This window comes from Galeopterus variegatus, unplaced genomic scaffold (genome assembly GCF_000696425.1).
Source record: "Galeopterus variegatus unplaced genomic scaffold, G_variegatus-3.0.2 Scaffold847, whole genome shotgun sequence".
Classification (NCBI taxonomy): domain Eukaryota; kingdom Metazoa; phylum Chordata; class Mammalia; order Dermoptera; family Cynocephalidae; genus Galeopterus; species Galeopterus variegatus.
In genome coordinates, this window is record NW_007726958.1 from 195,047 (window position 1) to 212,172 (window position 17,126).

Below are 17,126 nucleotides of genomic sequence, written 5' to 3' on the forward strand. Positions count from 1 at the left end.
TGCCCCGCGCCCGCCCGCTCTGGCCCGGGCCCCGCGGTCGCCCCTCGGCCGAGCGCAGCCGGCGACGGCTTGCTCACTGCCGCTCGCCCCTGGGCGCGGGGAGCCCTGGGCAGCCGGGCCGGCGCCGTGCATCCCCGCACCCTCCCGTTGGTACCTTCCGTCTTGCACGTCCAGCATTACACCCTCGCCGCTACGGTGCGGGGGGACGCACCCCCTTCCTACTGCTCCTCCCGAGCAGCTGGGCACACGCAGAGGTTCGCTTTGAAAGAGGCCCTTGGATGGGGCTTTGCAAGGAAGCCGGCAAGGTTAGACCGAAGATTAGAATCAGATTAGACTGAAACCCTGAGCTCTGATGGGGCTGCCGCCTTAAAATGCACCACACAGTTTTTGAACCTTGGAGGGCTATCTAACGGGCGGGAAAAACATCTGCGAGGCTGCCAGTGTGTATCTTTTTGTAAGAAGAGGCCGTCCACAGTTTTGGAATTCTTCAGTAAAACTGATTGTCATACAAGCACCACCACTCACATACCTGCTTCCCATCTAGGTTGTAAATAATATCTGGGATTTAAAATCCCCTGTATTCCCAACTTTGCACTATTTGATTTATAGAAAGCAAAGGTGCCTCTTTAAGAATAAAATATCATTGTCTGAAATACTGGACTATTCCAAGGCAAATAGGCCGGAACAAAAGAAACCACAGCCCCAAACCATAATTCACTGGGTGCTATAAGTTGGCTTCACTTAGAATGGACAGAATCCTGGACTTCTGAGATGTGATCAAGTTTTGGAGATTAGGGGGCAGGATTTCCTTTGAATTTAAAGAATTTTGATAACTTGTTCAAGGATGATTCTTGTCAAAAAAAAAACGTTTGTTCCATGTTTTGGAAATGATTTGGGCCAAAATCTTGGATATGGTATGAGTACAAGTTCTTCCTGCAGGTTTGTTAGGTTGGGTTGAAGAGGGCGGGGCCGTTTAGGGAGGAGAAAACATGGCAAAAGGTGCTAAGGTACAGAAGCACCTTCCAGAGGCACTAATTACAGATTTGACTTCCTGATCCTTGGCTAGCTCCACAAAACACTGAGTTAATACTGTGCACTAATCCCTTCCAGAACTAATTAATTAATTAATTAAATGGTGCCACTTCTCAGTGTTAATCATTAAAAAATACCCAAGTGCCCAGACACTTGAAGCAAATTAAAAAGACACTGACACTTTTTCAGAGAACTGGGATGGGTACTATCTGCCAATAGCTACCCCAAGCTATGAAGACTTCCTTTCTTCTTATTGAGCATTCTTTTCAACAACGACATCAGCTGCCTGCTATGCCAGAGATGCAGGAATGGGTAAGACAGAGTCCCAACACTCAAGGACAATACCTCTACTAGGGAAAAGACAAATAAACCAATTAATTCTGCCTGACGGATAAGTGTTATGATGGTAGAAGAGAACCCATGAGGGGCCTGGGGAGCGTCGGAGAAGGCTTCCTGGAGGAATTGCATTTAACCAGTGCCTTGAAAGGTGTGTAGAAGTTAGCAAGATAAGAAGGGAGATGAGTCCAGGTGGAGAAAAGAGCTGGGCATATACAAGGAACCTGCCAGCCTTTCTGTGAGAAGGGAGCAAAGGGTAAGTGCGGGGGAGTACCAGAAGATGAGGCTAAAAGTAGGTCTGTGTTAATCCAAGGAGCCTCATCCATGCTCTGAAACTGATGAACTAGAAAAGTTTACACAGCACGGGCAATAGGTGGAGTCTGGACTTGTATTGCAGAAAGATCCTGTGGCAGCAGCTTGGAGGGTGAATGAGTGTGGGGTGGTGGCAGATGGAAGGGTGAATGGGTGTGGACAGACTGGAAAAATGACTCATGCAGGGAATGAGGAAGGGAGGAGCCTTGGGAGACTACCAAATCCCTGGCTAAGTCTACTGGATTGTTTGCTACTTGCCTTTTAATTTCTTCAGTCTCTCTCCCATTCTCTATGACAATGGAGGCCTGACTTCTGAGCGGAGCCACCTCTGCATGTGGTAGCAGGCTGGTGCCCTAGCTGGCTTCCATGCCCCTCTCCTCAGAATGCCCAGTGAACCGCTAAGAGCTAATCCTGGTGGTGGGCATTTATTTGCATTTGTTCGCAGTCCCCTGTAAGTTAGAGCTTTGGTGTTCTTTCTTCATGTGGGTTAGAAAATTTGCTGTTTGGAGCAACTTGCTAAAAAGCAGGACTTTGAACCTGTGTATGATCCAAGAGGGGAAATTATTTTTTCTCCTTCAGCAATGGAGGAAGGGGGAACTTCGGGGAACAAAAGAAAAATTGAAACGGAGACAAATTTTCTGCTCCACTGAACGGAATACAAAGAAATACAAGAAAGACACTTGAATGTTAGAAACAGTAGAATAAACATCCTGGCAAATGACAAGGAGGAGAAAAAAATGTTATTTTACATTAGATAAAGAGAAAAGGAATGGCTAAGGAAACTCATGAAACCATGGTCAATCTAGAACTCAAAAATTAGTCAAAACAAATTGTGACATAAAATTACAGTGCCACTTGTTTAGCCTAATTTATTATCATTGATAACATTATAACAGAAAATATCACATTTCAAATTTTGAAGCACTATAACAAACATAAGATCATATGCTAAAAAATATGAAATCATGTTGACAGCTTTCAACTACCAGCACATCCTAACCACATTTCAAATTGTGGAAATTACTAAAAATCATTATAGTAATAAAAAGTTAATAGTTTCCTATTTAGAATATCACTGATATTCCTTCAGTGCCAGGAGAACATTATGGTTTCTTTTACTTCTATGAAGTGTAGTTATAGTTCATAGATTCATGACTGAGTATCTCCATGAGTATAAAAAGAAAGTTGTTTGTGGGTGGAGAGGGAAATTATAGAAAACAATTTCAGATGTAATAAAATTACATTTTCAGATAAAGGAAAGAGTATTCACTACAGGTTCCTGAAATATTTCAGTCCATTCAGGTCTTAATTATACAAATGAGTCACAGTAGAAATACAGTTAAGGGATATAGTTTTTACAGATAATATCAACTCCCTGTTTACCAATAAAACAGATAAAGGAAATGGTAGCATTTATCTTTTTCAGTCAAATGGGAGTCTTTAAGGCACCTGTGTGTGTGTGTGTGTGTGTGTGTGTGTGTGTGTGTGTGTGTGTGTGTGTGTGTGTGTGTGTGTGTGTGTGTGTGTGTGTGTGTGTGTGTGTGTGTGTGTGTGTGTGTGTGTGTGTATGAATTGTATCTTTCTCATCCTACATTTGCTGCTCCATAAGATCTCACTGCATCCCAAATATAATTTGCCTTTTCTGCCCTCCAAAATCATCTAAATAAAAATATCCCAAGAAGGTATTTTTTAATGAAAATATAAAAATGTCTTGAATCACAGGAATGCTATTTTTTATTATACCAGGGCAAAAATAATCAATTGCAAGATGTCAAAACCAGGACCCAGACATAGGTCCCTTGCTTTCTAATCCATGCTTAAATACAGGTGGTTAACAGAAGACGCTTCTAGAAGGCAATGAAAAGTTGCAAACATTCTTGCATGGAGAATCAATTTTAAATAGATGCATTAAATGTTTCTTCATTAAGTTTTACAGCATGGTTGGGGGGAAGGGGAGACCCTCTTTGGTAGCCTGAATTCAGACTTGTTCAGATATCTAAATAAATATACTTGATAGAATTACATGAATTTAGTTTATCTTCAAGGACCTCGATATATTTCACATACAAAGTAAGTTCTTTAAATTATGCCTATTATTTAAATATAGATAATATGTGTTCTATTATACGAGGGCACTTCAAAAAGTTCATGGAAAGATTCATATTATCTTTCAATTCTATTTTCCACAAACTTTTTGAAGTACCCTCGTATATTTTGTAGACATATTGTATATCATATAATATAACATCACATAAATCACATAAATATCAAAATATTATGTAAAATCAATATATTTGTCTGAACAGTGTTTATAATGGTTAAAACATTAACTCAGTTGTGTATTTCTCACAACTATTGTAAATGCTATTTTACCTAAAAGTTTAATCTAAATCTTCAATATAATTATTTGGGGATCTGGCAATAGAAAGACAGAAAGCAAATACATTTTAGAATTAAAAGTTTACAAACACTGAATTTTAGTAGTGAATGGAATTTTGGAGACCATTTGGCCCTGTTCCCTTGTTAAACCAGAGGAGAGCGTTGTACAAGGAACTTGGCACCGCAGCAGAGCAGAACTGGCATCAATGTCTTCTGACTCTCTCAGGCCATTTATTTTCATTGTCCTGTTTTCTTAAAGTTGATGGGGACAAGAAGAAGCCCTAATATAGGCCTAACAGTTCCTTGACTATAATGTGAAGTAGAGCCACTTTAGATTTCTGGGAGTATGTTTCCTTATTCCTCTATTTCTTTCTTCTTTCCTGTTCTTTTACTCTCCCCACTTTTCATCCTTCCTTTCTTTTCTCCATACAGAAAACACTTCTTTACACAATGACTCTATCCATTTCGCAAATGTTTATTGAGCATCTACTATGGCTAAATCCTATTCCAAGTATTATGGTTACAGAAATGAACAATCCAGACAAATCATTTCCCTCACAGTGTTTACATTCTACTAGGGGAGACAAGCGATAAATAAGTAAAGCGGAAAGAAAAAGGTAAACATAGGAGGTAATTTCAGATGGAGAAAAGCTCTATGCAGTAAAATAAAACAGGTGGGGGGGGATGGGGGGGAGGTTGTGTGTCCAACAGGATGGACAAGGATTGAGGTGCTCATATGTAGGCAGAGTCCTCAGCGAAGTGAGGACTCCCTGGGGAAAGAACATTCAAAGCAGTGGGAATGGCAGGTCAAGAGCCTGAGGCTTGAGCTCAATGTAGGGCTGGAGATCTGGTGGTGAATAAAAACTAAGAGACTACCTAACCTCAAGAAGCTTATAGTCAAGGAAGAGAAACAATGAATGTTAATCAGTTTATCACACTCAAAATAAAAAGCTACAGTAATGTTCCTTTTGGTCAGTGGAAACCATTGAGCCTTTTGGTTGTGTTACAGGTGGGGGTAAGGGGTGGTCCAATTTGCTTTTCACAGAGATAACTAGATCACTCTTGACTGCTGTGTGGAGGCTGGTGGTCTCATCCTATAGAACACAGAAAGTGCACCGCTGCTGAGAATGGAGCAAACCAAAAGAGTGAGCCCCGTCCAGGAGTGCAGGGAGCTGCAAATGGTGGAGACACAGCAGCAGAAAGTGATTTGGTTGAAGACCCTTAGCAGTGGGGTACACCAAACTTAAAATCTTACATCTCAGAGTTGAAATCTGACATCTCAGAGCTGGAGAGAATTCATAAGATAGCCACCTCCATGCCTTCAGGGAAGTGAGATATGTAGTATGTCTGTGTGTGCATTACTCATATTTTATTTAGAGTCAATACAAAATAGAAAATTCAAAATTGCTGAAGGTAGAATCTTTGTGTAACAATCAGAAGTGATTCCAGTTCCCAGAGATAGTCACATTATTTTTACAGTTTATTTCCTTCTAGGCTTTCCAATGCAATTTTTGTTTTACATAGTTGATATTGTACCATGTATGGAATTTTGTGTTCTGTTTTCTTTGGTTTTTCTTTCATTTAATCTTTTAACACAACCTTGTAAAATAAATGACATCCTCTATGTCATTTAACATAATCTTTACTTTTCACATGAGGTAACGAAGGCTGAGAGTTGACCCTTGACAAAAGCCTTGCAGCTAATAATGGGTCAAGTCTCCTGTCCCATAGTGTTTCATAGACTATATCCCAAGATCCTAAATTAATCTGTCTAATGTGTAATACATTTCTAAACACTCTACCTGGGATGTACACATGTCGTCTGCTGTGGAATTGTCGTTAAGGAAAACAAAATGTAAAATAGTGGTCTTTTTATAAATAAAATAGATACAAAAATAAATATATAACAGGCAGCCAGAAGGTCAAATTGGATGTATCAACTTTGTATACTTATAAGATATAATTATATGTAATATTGTGAAATACTTTCTACCATCTCATTAAATTGTATGTTGTAGCTTAGCCCAGAATTCCCTTGTAATCTTTTAAAAATATCTAATAAGTCTTACAGGAAAAAATGTACATGAAAAACATGGTCCTTGCTTTATTTGTTCCAAAAGCCTAACAAATTTTTGAAAATGCCAATAGCAGAGTTGATTTTAATTTTCCTTAATGTCTGCTAGATCTATCTACTAGTTTCATTCTTGAGGTTTCTTTCTTTTGGCTTCTATGATATTCCACATCCCTCTCTCTTTTCATTTCATCCTGTGAGTTCTCTTTCTGGATCTTATGTTGGCTCCTCTTATTCCTTCTTATCTCTTTGAGGTTCCTGAAATTATGTTCAACCTTTGTCTCAAGAGGTGCCTTAAAGAGACTTTTGAATAAGAACAATTTTGGTGACATTAATAAATGGTAAGAGGTTTACATACACATCTTTTTCTCTTCTTTCCTTTTGCCTTGTCCAACAGTGTAGGAACTGAGCAGTACAGTCATACGTTATTTTTAATATCTTAACTTAGACGTCAGTACACTGGCTATTGCTTCTTAATTCATTTAACAAGTGTTCACTGAGTACTAACTGTATGCCAAGAGCTGTGCTTGGCACTGAGAATACAGATTATTTTCTTCCTCAAAGTATTCACTGTCTAGTCTGTCAGTGGGGACAGACATGGGGGCAGGGGAGAAAGACAGTTGGAAAAGAGTGTAGCAAATGAAACAATTTAGTTAAATTCAATTCAACAAACCCTGCTTGCTTACCATGTGCCAAGCAGATGGCGAAGAGGATAGGACTGGGCAAGGCCTTGCTGCTGCAGGCTTTGAAGCAGCTGGCAAATGGTAAGATTACCAGGCACGTGTTAAGAGTTTCATGGCAGAAGGAAAGTCAGAGAAAAGTCACAAAGGGCCATTAGACAGACAAATGACTTGATCAGATGAACACTTTTAACAAATCATTGCCCTAGCAATGTGAGGAGAAAGGTTGTTCTCCAGATTTTTCACACAGCCATTACGAAAGCTTACTAAGTTTTAGGTCTATTTCCCAGGGCATGGGAATCCCAGACAGCAGAATTCCTTGCTCTGCTTCAATGGATCCCAGGCTGGCCTTGCAGCTCTCTCTCTTCACCTCCCCTAGACCTTTAGTAACAAACCCTCAACTAGGTGATAGGAGATTATCTGATTAAAGTCATTCACACTAAGGCGAGAATGAGGCTTAATCCTTCAAGAGTGTTTGCTTTGACAAAGGATAGCTTGTTAAGCCTAATGAACTGCTAATTGTCAGAACTTGGCTGGCTCTGTGGAAGGACACCCCCCCTCACCTTCCCAGAATCCCCACCCCCACTTCCCTCCCTTCTTATTTCCCTTTCTGAAATAAAGGAAGAATAGAACTCGGTGAATTCAGAAATGTTAGGGACTCTAATTTCACACCTTATCTCGTTGAACCCTCACAAGAGGTATATGATGTGGTAATTATGAGCTCATGCTGGAAATGAGATAAACTAGGACAGGGATTTTTAACTCTGGCTACATTTTTGGATGAATAGACTGTGACCCAGACAAATTAAATCAGATTCTGGAAGTGGCACCCGTAGGTTGATTCCAGTGTGCAGCCAAGGTTGTCCACTGCTGAGCTAGAGTTTAGGAAATGGAAATTACCCAGAATCAATGATAATCCATCCACCCACTCCATTTCTCCGGTTGATAAGTAAAGTTTATTTTGCTCAATATAAACAATGTTATCTGAAGGAAACTCTGTCTCAAATAGAGTTAGATTTAGTTAAACTGGTGCCCATATGCACCTAGTAATGTGGGAGATAGGACTAGTTGTGCGGAGCTAAATTGGTGGTGAAAGAATATGTTTTGTCATGCACCTGGTTGCAAATGGTGCTTGTTAGGCAACTGAAATATGTTTCACTAATTCTTACTTGGTTAGACTTAAAAAAACTGGACAGTCAAGATCACACAGAGGATAATTCTATATATTCCAGGATGCTTAGGTTGCAGTTTGCTTAAAGTTCCATACTCTATCTGCTTCTAAGAAATTGCAATCATGAGCAACCCTTGAGAATGACACCACAGCCTCTGAGAGATCAAGTGTGTCCTGGGCCATATACTAAATTTTATATATATAAATATATAAATTTAAGTATATAGATATATTCTTTCTCACTCTTTTTGTGTTTGTACACATACACATAGAAAGAGTGAGAGAATATATTTATATACTTAAATATAGAGAGGACAGAAACATATTTAGTCTGATATCTGGTATATGTATATATTTAGTCTGATATATATAAACATATAAATACTTATATATATCAGGCTATAGAATATGTGTGTGTATCAAAATGAAGAAATGCCCAAGAAACTCTTTTGCAAATTTTAGTATAGTTTATAAATTTATTCAACAAATTAACATAATAGGACATACCTCATTTGAATCTCATTGGAAGGTAATGTTGGGAGTCTTAATTTAGGTAGGGCCTTTGTGAATTTGCTGTCAGTCCAAATGACCCTCCTGGCCCCACCTGGATAGATCTGAATGACCATATATCTGCACTGGGCTTAGCAATGAGTAACTGCTGACAGGGCCTGATCCCATCTTGCCCTCCCATAATGAATGTGTTTTCAGACAATGTGGAGCATTCTTTTCCTTTTTCAGACTTTTCTGGCCATAGGTCACCAGCTCATCACTTACTGCTGCATTTTTATTCTAAGCCTTATTGCTATCAACTTTCCTATCCAAGTCCACAAATAGTCACTGAGCAACTGGCATAGTTCCAGTCCTTCCTAGAGTCTGAGGCTGTGGGGGGAACAACACTAGACCTGAAGCCTGTTGAAAAGTACAGTCTAGTGAAGACAATGGATACAAAATAGTAAATAATTATGATCAATTAAGTAAATAATAAAAGTGAGCAAAATGTAGTGAAAAAGAATGAGAGTGTATAACTGGCGAATCTAAACAGATCATTGTTTTTTTGATCTCCCGCTTTTTTCATTGAATTCAAATATCTAGAATTACAGCCATGTGAGAGTCATCACAGTACTTACACTAATGCTTCCTGAATTCCTCTTCATTTGTAAGGACGGAATTCTATTATAGTTGCATGAAATAGTGACTTTATTTCTGTCAAGTGGCAGGATGTCCATCACATCGTCCCTGAGGCAAGGTTGGAAGAAATCTGTGACTGATCATTTACTACTGCGCCCTTGCTGTGTTCTTTGGTGTTACTTTCCTTTACTTCCTGGGCTTAATCTTTTAAGTCTATGACATTTATAAGCAAAGCCAGCTTCTCTTTGATACTTTCAAGGAGTATAGCATGTCAGCTTTTGAATTAATATTTGAAAATAAAATGAAAACCCGATTGTATTATCTTTTGTTTTGTCAAAGTTAAAAGCTCTTTTTTTTCTTTTCTATTTTAAATCTTTTTTTTTTTTTTTTTCTGGATGTAAAATTAGTTTTTTGCTCCTAGATATAAAGTAATATGTGCTTATCATGTGCCTTTAATAGGTGTTTATGGATTCTGTTCAAGGTACCATTGTACAGATGTTTATGCATGATTGTTCTAGACTTGCAGTAGAGCAATAGTCTGTAACTCCCACCCACGTGCTTACGCCCACGCACAGCGTAACTTCCTTCTACAGCTTCACAACTCCCACGCTCCTGCAAAAGCACTTTCCTACTTGACATTTAGTCTTTGCAATTAAGTAAAGAAAAAGTTAACTGTATGAAAGAAGCTGCCCACTCTGGGCCTCTCTCTCTTTATGGAGTCATACCTCTCTAAAGATAGTCTAAATTATAGACTTAGCTAGGATAGTTGTTCCCCTTCGGAGGCCTTTCAAGTTTGTTTATTCTTACAAAGTTTTGGTAGGTCTGTCTGGACAAAGCTGTAAATAGTTTGCCGGGGTCCCTAAATACCAAGAACTTCTTGTGGGCGCTGGAAGGTATTAATTTGCCAGATTAGTTTTGAACTTGTAGGAAAGGGCATGTTTGGCACTAATATCCAATTCATAGAAGGCAGCGACATTAATTATCAGGAGGAAGAAGTGCATGGATGATATGTGGCATAACCCTGGATTATTTTCCTTACTATGGTGGAAGCAGCAGCCAACTGAAGTAAATTTATCTTGTCTATGACTAAATTACTGGGTGACTAAAGAGGAAAAGGCTGTCTACTTTGGGGTTACTGGCAACAGGTATACACATGCCAAATATGATACAGGGCCAATTTCCACTGGCAAGAGTCACTGCCACTGCAACCTTGTCCTTCTGCCTTTGCTGTGGCTGCCCTTGGCAACGGGGTGTACCCATCTCTCCCCCACCAGTGTGGTGCAATGTTCTGGTTACGCACCACACTACTTAGAAGAATCAGGTCAGAAAAAAAATGAAGTTTATTTCAAAGGCTGCTTTTCTGCCCATGGCCTTGGTGCTGTAAAATGAAGATAGCCTGTAGAGTCTGGTATTAGGTATGAGATTTTGGGCAATCTCTATATGTCTCAGTTTTTGCAAATTTAAAATGTCTGCTTCATGGAGTTATGATAATGAATAGCCTCTTGAGAATTATCCTAACATAGGTCAGGCCTTTCAAAAAGTATAGTTGTCGTTATTATTTAAAATAGATGGGGACTTCCAGTTAAGATGGCAAAATAGAGGGTCACCAGCGTCACTCTCTCCCACAAATCAACCAATTTACAACTATCAAAAAGCAATGACAGCCAAGATGGGGCCACGAGAGCTCAGGGGAAGAGGAGGAGAGACCTGCAGAGTGCATGACGGTGGGAGAACCCACGATGAGAGAAAGAAAGAACTGCTCTGACCGTTTTGAATCCCAGCTGCTTTCAGGCTGGAGCTGCTGAGCACACAGAGCAGCAGCTGGCAAAAGCTGCAGCTTTGTCCTTTTGATGAAGTTGCTTAGAGGCAGCAGGGGAAAAGAGGGCCTTGGTGGCCCACAGGCCAGCAAGACCACTAACAGGGCCCCCGTGGAAGTGAGGACTGAGGAGCCATAACAACTGAAAAAAGAAGCTGCCTAGAAGCCGGTGAGTCATCACAAGGGACCAGCACACAGCCCATCCCACAGGAAGTGTTTGGAGCACGGGCAGTGGGGGAGATGGGCCCATTGGAGAAACACTAGAGCACAGCAAGAACAGCTGATATGATCCCCATCAGCACAGGACCAGTCAGTGGAGACTAGTCAGGAATATGGAATTGCATAGGGTACAGTTTGCTGAAAAGACTCAGGCTCAGACCAGAGTTTCTGCACAGTGCAGATGCACTGGATCTGACTAGACATGGAAGTACCTATATAAAGTCAACCATTAAAACCCGAGCTGCACAAAAAGCCTTCCCTAGAGAACCAACAGCAAAGCAGCAATTTAGTTCAACCACAGAGCTCAAGTGCTGGTCCCCACAGGAAGTTCATCCATTTTAGAAGCAAGCAAAGGACAATAAATTAGTTCCAGCACAGAGTTTAAGTGGTGGGAACAGCAAATAATTCAACACAGAACAGAAAGAAAAAACAAAGTACCCACAACCAGAGACAAAAAGTTTGATATTAACTAGTAAAGGTCTCATTCCAGCAAAGCTACCAAGCCAGAAAGGGGGGAGGGCCAGGGGCCTCAGCCATGCCCCTCAACACTTGCAACCAGTCCTGAGGGTGTAGACTGAGAGACTCGGCCATGCCCCCCCACCATGCACAACCACCCCAGCGAGGACCACTGAGCCACTGCTGGAAGCGCCCCAGGATCTCTCCAGCCAGTGCAGTGGGGGGCCTCTGATCTCAGCCATGCCCCCCTGACACGTGCAGCTAGCCCAGTGACAACCACCGAGCCACAGCAAGAAGGGCCCAGGGTTCCCAAGCTGGGGTGGTGGAGAGCGAGGGCTTTTGCCACACCCCCGTGACATATGCACCCAGCCTTGCAATGACCAAGCCACCAATGGAAGCCCCCTAGTCTCCCCTGTGGGAATGCGGGGGGTGCCACAGGCCTCAATCCTGCCCCTCCTCCTTCCTCCTTCTTCCATCCCATTTCCTTCCCCTTTCCCCTCTCTCTCCCAACCTCTCCACAACAACATCATAGAATGTAAAAAAAATAATATTAATAAAAATAAATAAAATGAAATTGATGGTAATTATGAATTTTAAAATATACACTATTTTAAAATATAAAGTCCTGTTAAACTTCAGGTCTCTTCAAACTGTAAGGATTCAAATCATATTATAAATCTTATGAAATATACAGCTATTTTCTTCAAGATAGTATAGCTATAGAGACAGAGATACCCTTACAGGTTTTTGACTAGGTAGGTAGGATGCAACTAAAAGGGAACCCAAGTTGTTCCCTGGAATGATAAACAGGAACTTTAGAAACATCACCCTTAATTGGCCAGTGCACGGCTTTCTTTTGTCCAACTTTCCCCACTCACTTTACAAGGAAAAACACAAGAAAGACAATCCAAACCAAGCCAAGCAAAAGACATCCACCACTTTAAAGAAGAGAATATGGTGCTCAGTTGCATGGAAACCACTTCCTTTGGAGTTATATTTCAAAATTATTTTCTTACCCACAGAAAAAAAGTCAGAGCTATTGCCACAGGAAAGAAAAGTTAGCTGTCTTCTTGCTACTTGTAAGTAACACAAGTCAAGAAAGCATTCCAGGCATAGCTTCCTTTTTTCAGCTCTTACCCCTACCTCCCTGAAAAATATATCTCCTGGCTTCACTGGAACAAACATGCTCAGAACTCTAAAAGGAGAAAATCATGATTATATGTTGCTAAGTACTACTCAGTAACAAATTCTTGGGCCACACGAAAGATGACATCACCCACAAAAAGAGGAATATTTACACTTTTTTTTTTTTTTTTTTTTTTTAAAGTATCCAGTTTAATCAGGGGGGAAAATTTTTTTTTTTTTTTTTTTTTTTTTTAGACTGCCATCAATATACAAGTTAGGGACTCGTATATTGCACTTACACATTTATAAAAAAAAATGTTTAATAAACACTGATCCACAAATAAAACCAATCTGAAATTTTATTTTATTTTTTTTTTATTATTATTATTTTTTTTGTCTTTTGTCTTTTTTTGTTCCGTGTCCGGCAATGGATCACAACCCTCAGTGTTGCCCCCGTACCGGACCAGGGACCGGCAACGGGATTGCAAACCTCGGTGTTGCTCCCACGCCTCGCTCAGCCAGTGAGCGGGAGCCGGTCTGTATGTGGGATCCGAACCCTCGGGCGGCAGCACCGCCGCGCCTCCTAAGCGGCGCACTATCCAGTGCGCCACTGGGCCGGCCCCAATATTTACACTTTTGAAAGAGATTATTTTCTAACATGATGGGTCACCCACAAGAGGATTAAAGCCAAATAAGGCAGGAGGAGAAGCCTCTTGTCTCTGAAGAAGGCGTCCTTAGTATCCACTTTCTGAGGGTGATCATCACCCACACGTTAACTAAATAAAGAGTTAGACCCCAAGTCCACGTGTTCTTTCTACATTCCCTTCCTGGCTCTAGTTCATGTCAACAAACTTGTTGCAGAAAACTTAATGCCCTCATACTTTTAATACATTTTCTTCTTAGGTCAGGAAGTGGCTTACTGTTTCAGGGGTGTTCTCTAAAACTCACACATTCAGATATTCATGCATTTATTCTCTCACACACTTGCACTTGGAAACCATACACTACTTCACACTCTGCAATGGTCTGATAATAAGGTGGGTCATTGTACCCATGTACTTATATGATAGGATGGAATGCACGGCTTAAATAGCACACAAGTCATCTGTATCCTTCCAGACCCCATAATACCAGTAGCACAATGGTTTTCTATTTAGGGTTTGTAAGGAGTGCTCAAAAGTGGGCTTTTGGCTCGTGCAACATCACGTCTGCCTGCCTTGGGGAAATAATAGTTGTCATCCTTCCATCACACACTCAGACCAAGGCCATACCAGAAATAGAAGAAGCCAGACTTGTTGCCATTAACTTCTTAAGTATGAGGGAAATTCGTTCCTGTAGATCTGAACTAATAGATGTTGAGTCTATTTATTCAGTTTAAAAATTACATCATTTTCAGTAGGCTATTCTATATTCTCTCCCCAAATCACACTCTTCAACCCCTCAAAAGTTGGGTCTAACTAACTCTGAGATTTAAAAAGTAATAATTTGGGTCATTTAGAACTCTTGGGAAAATAAAAATAAATCAGAGGAAATTTATAATCAATGTGGAAAATGGCAGAGTTAAGTTACTGCTACTTATAAGAGGAGCAGGTTGATGTTGCTAAGATTTGGGAAGACTAAACAAAGAAATATCTGTGTCCCTGAGCCTGGAAAATAGCCTTTTCTCCAGTTTTATCTGCTTCATTTAAATGTAGAAACTAAGAAAGGCACATTATCACCCCATTACCAGACATCAGTGCACATTTTTTTAAGTGGCCGTTATTAGAGTCAATTATTTCATGGCAATTTTGCTAAATATCTTAAGTTGTCAAATTTAAATAATATTTGAGCCCCTTTCACCTTTATCAAACCTGCACCTATTATGGAAATGAAAAGGAAAGAAAATGTAGTTAACTTCTGAAGGAAAATTTGGCTCACCTGAAATTCATCTAAATATCATAATTTATCTCCTGAGAAAGCTTTAGACCTATGAAGTAATTCCTGCTTCTCTTCAAACAACAGTTTTTCCTGACCTATGTTAATCATAGATAATGGGTCATGCACTTAATCATAGATAATGGGTCATGCACTGCATTTCGTCCCCAATTCACACATGTGCATGTCCTTGCAAATGTTTGCTTACAATGTACAACTCCATTTCTTGGCCCCAAATCTCTGTGACTTGGTCCTTTCTCAACACCAGCTTTTGAGCTTCATCTCCCACCACCCTCTAAGACCTAGATGCCTTTCCACTTCCAAAATATACCACGCTCACTCCCACCCCTGCACTTGCCAATCACTCTTCCTGGACCTCTTTTCCTAGAGTCCTCTGTACAGCTCTCTCAATCTTTTCATCATTTAGGTCTTAACTTAAACGTTACCCTTTCAGAGAGGCCATCTCGGCATACCATCTAGGTAAAGAAGCTTTCCTCTGCTGTCTCTCCATCCTTCTACTCTGCTGAAATTTTTCTAGTCCCCATCACTACCTGATGGTCCCTTTATCAAATTAATTTGTTTACTGATTTACTCATGGCTTCTCCCCACTAGACTGAAGTCTCCTTGAGGGTAGAAACTTGGTCTTTCCCCATCTCTATTTCCCCAGCACTTAAAACAGTGCCCAAAGCATAGTATTTGACATATGAATACATGAATAAACTCACTTTAAAATGAAAACAAAGGCTTCTCACAAGAGCTAAAATCCTCTCTTCACATAACCCACTTTCTAAGAAGAACCACAAAGTCAGGGGCACCAAATACCACCTATGGTCGGAATACAGAATAGGAAAAAAAATTGCTCTATTAAATTCATGTAATATTAAAATATTTTAATTTCTTTGAAATTTTTCTGGAATTTTCTGAAAATTTATTATCTCCATCTAATGAAGCAATTTCAGTAGTTCAACTTTAAAGCTGCCTCCTCCATCAAGTGGTGCCTTGTACCATCACTGAACCCAGAAGTACAATTCTCAGTTATTTTGATTTTTTATGTGACACCTTATATTTTTGATGCTGTAGCTGGAAATCCACTTTTTAAAGTATTTCCTCTGCTAGACTGTAATATTTTGGAGTCAGGGCTGTGCCATATAATCTGCAAATTCTTAACTATATCTAACCCACAGATTTGCCTACTTTGCTTCTCAATAAACAAGTAGTAGAAGTAGTACAGCAGCATGAAGATCCAGCTTAGAAACCGACACACCTGGATCAGTTTTGTGACCTTCATCAAGCTACCTACTTCTCTGAACTTCTATTTTTTTTTCCCTTAAATGTATGAAATAGGAATAATAGTACTTATGTTACAAGATTGGTGAGGTAATTAAATTAGTTAATCATGTGTAACACCTGACATAGGATGATACCAAAAAAATGTATAACACAAAATAGTAAAGTTATTATTATTATCATTACTATTAACATTATATCATCATCATCATCATCACCATTTGGGAACGAATAATCTCAAGAACCAAGTCATACGTTTACATCCTTGAGCTTGATAGTTTGGATGTACAAGAAAAGCAGTTCTCCTAGAGTAGCTTTATAATCCACTTGAAGACCAAAAATAGAACCATAAGTAATTACAAGACAATCTGTGAAGTATGTGCATAGATGCAAGGTCGGCACGAGCAAATGTTTAATCAGCAAAGGATTCTGGAAGGAGATTGCTCTCTATCTGGCCTGAGGAAAGCATTGAACCCTAACTGTAAAGGAGAGCGGGCACGTGTGCTCCTTAGTGGTGAGGACAGGACAGAACAAGTGCAAAGGTGTGTGGCAAGCAGTGCAGAGCAGCTGCCCGCCAGGATTCTAAAAGTTTAGTGGCAGTCACTGTGAGCTTGTCCCTTTTTAGCTCAGTAAAGAAGAGCTGACATAGAAAAAAAGAGAACTTCTTGGTCTATTTGTTGTCTCCAGGAACCACTTTTTGTTTTCGGTTCCTCTGACTCAGTATGAACAGAAGAACCCCACCTGGTAACTGCATGGCAGTTTAAAGCACTACCACCACCGTGGCCTCCGCAAGATGGCCTTGGGAGATAGTTATCTTTATAATGCTCATTTCATTTGTCCAGGAGACTCAGAAATTAATGAATTAATCAGCACTTATTTATTGATTGCCTACCATGCTGCATGCATTTTACTAGACATTGGGGCTAAGTCTCTGCCCTTGTGAAACTTGAATAAAGAACGAAAGATTAAAATGTTATGTAGGGTTGAGTGCTATCAAGAAAACTTAAATGGGGGGCCGGCCCGGTGGCGCACTGGATAGTGCGCCGCTTGGGAAGCGCGGTGGCGATCCTGCTCGAGGGTTCGGATCCCACATACAGACCGGTTCCCGCTCACTGGCTGAGCGAGGCATGGGGGCGACGCTGAGGGTTGCAATCCCGTTGCCGGTCCCCGGCCCGGTGCGGGGGCAACACTGAGGGTTGC